Below are 3,895 nucleotides of genomic sequence, written 5' to 3' on the forward strand. Positions count from 1 at the left end.
GGTACTGCAGGCCCCTCACCCGGCATCTAGAGTCCAGAACAGCACGTACTGTGTACGCCGGGGACCCCTCCATGTCCAGAGGGGGCGGAGGGACCTCCGGCACCTCACCTTCCTGCAGGGGACCAGCTACCACCGGCCTGAGGAGACACACATGAAACGAGGGGTTAATACYATAGTAAGAAGGGAGTTGTAATCTATAACACACCTCGTTTATCCTCCTCAGGACTTTAAATGGCCCCYCACACTGCGGCCCCAGCTTCCGGCAGGGCAGGCGGAGGGGCAGGTTTCGGGTRGAGAGCCAGACCCTGTCCCCCGGTGCGAACACGGGGGCCTCACTGCGGTAGCGGTCAGCGCTCCTCTTCTGCCGTCCACCAGCTTGCTTAAGTGATTCCTGGACGGCCCTCCAGGTCTCCTTAGAGCGCTGCACCCACTCCTCCACCGCAGGAGCCTCGGTGTGACTCTGATGCCACGGTGCCAGGACCGGCTGGTAGCACAACACGCATTGAAACGGGGACATGTTCGTGGAGGAGTGAGTTCTGAGCCACCACCGCCCATGGGACGTACCTCACCCATTCTCCTGGCCGGTCCTGGCAATACGACCGCAGAAACCTACCCACCTCCTGGTTCACTCTCTCCACCTGCCCATTACTCTCGGGGTGATAACCCGAGGTCAGGCTGACCGAGACCTCCAGACGCTCCATAAACGCCCTCCAAACTCGGGACGTGAACTGGGGACCCCGATCAGAAACGATGTCCTCAGGCACCCCGTAGTGCCGGAAGACATGGGTAAACAGGGCCTCCGCAGTCTGTAGGGCCGTAGGGAGACCGGGCAACGGGAYGAGACGGCAMGACTTAGAAAACTGATCCACAACGACCAGGATCGTAGTGTTCCCCTGAGACGGGGGAAGATCGGTAAGAAAGTCCACCGACAGATGAGACCACGGCCGTTGTGGAACGGAGAGGGGCTGTAACTTCCCTCTAGGCAGGTGCCTAAGAGCCTTACTCTGAGCGCACACCGAACAGGAGGAGACATAGAACCTCACGTCCTTAGCTAAGGTGGGCCACCAGTACTTCCCCCTAAGACCACGCACTGTCCTCGCAATACCAGGATGACCCGAAGAGGGTAGCGTATGAGCCCACCGAATCAATTGATCACGGACACCAAGCGGCACGTACTTAAGACCTGTAGGACACTGTGGAGGRGCAGGTTCCAACCGTAACGCCCGCTCGATGTCCGCGTCCACCTCCTATACCACCGGTGCCACCAGCCTTGAAGCTGGAAGTATGGGAGTAGGATCGATGGGCCGATCCTCGGTGTCATAGAGACGGGACAGCGCGTCGGCCTTCGTGTTGAGGGAACCCGGTCTATAAGAGATAGTGAACCTAAATCTGGTGAAAAACATGGCCCACCTTTACTGACGAGGATTCAGTCTCCTTGCTGCCCGGATATACTCCAGATTACGGTGGTCAGTCCAGATAAGGAAAGGGTGCTTGGCCCCCTCAAGCCAATGTCTCCACACCTTCAGGGCCTTTACCACAGCTAACAACTCCCGGTCCCCCACATCATTGTTTCGCTCCGCCGGACTGAGCTTCTTCGAAAAGAAAGCGCAGGGGAGGAGCTTCGGTGGCGTGCCCGAGCGCTGTGATAGCACGGCTCCAACCCCAGCCTCGGACGCGTCCACCTCCACTATGAACGCCAAAGAGMGGTCCGGATGTGCCAACARGGGWGCGTCGGTAAACAGCGCCTTCAAACGATTGAAAGCTCTGTCCGCCTCTGCCGACCACCGTAAACGTTCCGGCCCCCCCTTCAGCAGTGAGGTAATGGGAACCGCCACCTGGCCAAAACCCCGGATAAACCTCCGGTAGTAATTGGCAAACCCTATAAACCGCTGCACCTCCTTTACCGTAGTCGGAGTCGGCCAATTACGCACGGCCTTAACGAGGTCACACTCCATCACCACCCCCGAGGTGGAAACGGCTCGTTTGGAGAACACACATCTCTCAGCCTTAACTTACAGGTCATGCTCCAGCAGTCACCCAAGTACCTTGAGCACCAGAGACACATGCGCGGCGCGTGTGGCTGAATAGATCAGGATATCATCAATATACACCACCACACCCTGCCCGTGCAGGTCCCTGAGAATCTCGTCTACAAATGATTGAAAGACGGCTGGAGCATTCTTTAACCCATACGGCATGACGAGGTACTCATAATGGCCAGATGTGGTACTAAACACGTTTTTRCACTCATCTCCCTCCCGAATACGCACCAGATTATGCACTTCACAAAATAGATGGCATCATGAGGGAGGAACATTATGTGGATATAGTGAAGCAATATCTCAAGACATCAGTCAGGAAGTTAAAGCTTGGTCACAAATGGGTCTTCCAAATGGACAATGACCCCCAAGCATACTTCCAAGGTTGTGGCACAATGGCTTAAGGACAACAAAGTCAAGGTATTGGAGTGGCCATCKCAAAGCCCTGACCTCAATCCTATTGAAAATSTGTGGGCAGAACTGAAAAAGCGAGCAAGGAGGCCTACAAACCTGACTCAGTTACACCAGCTCTGTCAGGAGGAATGGGCCAAAATTCACCCAATTTATTGTGGGAAGCTTGTGGAAGGCTACCTGAAACGTTTGACCAAAGTTAAACAATTTAAAGGCACTGCTACTGAATACTAATTGAGGGTATCTAAACTTCTGACCCACTGGGAATGTGATGAAATAAATAAAAGCTGAAATAAATCATCCTCTCTACTATTATTCTGACATTTCACATTCTTAAAATAAAGTGGTGAACCTAACTGACCTAAGAAAGGGAATTTTTACTATGATTAAATGTCAGGAATTCTGAAAAACTGAGTTTAAATATATTTGGCTAAGGTGTATGTAAACTTCAACTGTATATTTTTAAATTTAACTAGGCAAGTCAGRTAAGAACAAWTTTTTWTTTACAATGACTGCCTACACCAGCCAAACCCTGACGACGCTGGGCCATTTGTGCGGAGCCCTATGGGACACCCAATCATGGCCGGTTGTGATACAACCTGATTTGAACCAGGGTGTCTGTATTGACGCCTCTAGCACTAATAAGATGCAGTGCCTTCGACCGCTYTGCCACTCGGGAGCCAATCAGCATTCAGGGCTCGAACCACCCAGTTTACAATTCTACATTTACTAACAAATGTTTTGTTTGAGTTGTAAACATTTATGTGACACATAAATGCCAAAATAACATGCAAAACGTGTGTATATATATATATATTTTTTTAATGTATTTTACTAAACAGGTGGGGCTACCTGCCTGAATGACAGGTCGCCATTGCGCCTCCGATACTTCGCCCTGTTTAACTTCTATACCCCCTCCTGTCTTCGATCCTGCGTACAACTCACTCTGCTTACACTTTCTACCATTCCTCTTTAACAAACCATCTCCCTTTTCCCCGCCACTTTTAACCGACTTAAGCTCACCCTATTTCTCCCTCTCTCTTAGACCTCATCTGTCTCACGTTTTCCCTCCATTCCTCCTCCGTATTCCAAGTATACATCTCCTTATGATAATACGGCACTTCTCCTCACATACATCTTGTTCTTGCCCTCTCAAGGGACGCCATTTAACCGATCTCACTTCTAAAGCAGCTGCATCGTCTTGATGTTCTTCTTTATCAATAGCTACAGCGCCTTTTTTCAATTTCAAACTAGCACGCTTTTCCATCCACCGTCTCCTAGGGCACAACATGGTTGTTATAATAACTTTTTATCTAGTGCTTTTGGTGTTAATARATTTCTCATCGTGTGAAAACTGTAAGTTATTATGTTGTAATGTAGCTACATTTCAAATAGTTATTTTGAACATGTTCAATTTCTATTATCTGATACTGTAATAATGAATA

Source organism: Salvelinus sp. IW2-2015, unplaced genomic scaffold (genome assembly GCF_002910315.2).
Source record: "Salvelinus sp. IW2-2015 unplaced genomic scaffold, ASM291031v2 Un_scaffold1536, whole genome shotgun sequence".
Classification (NCBI taxonomy): Eukaryota; Metazoa; Chordata; class Actinopteri; order Salmoniformes; family Salmonidae; genus Salvelinus; species Salvelinus sp. IW2-2015.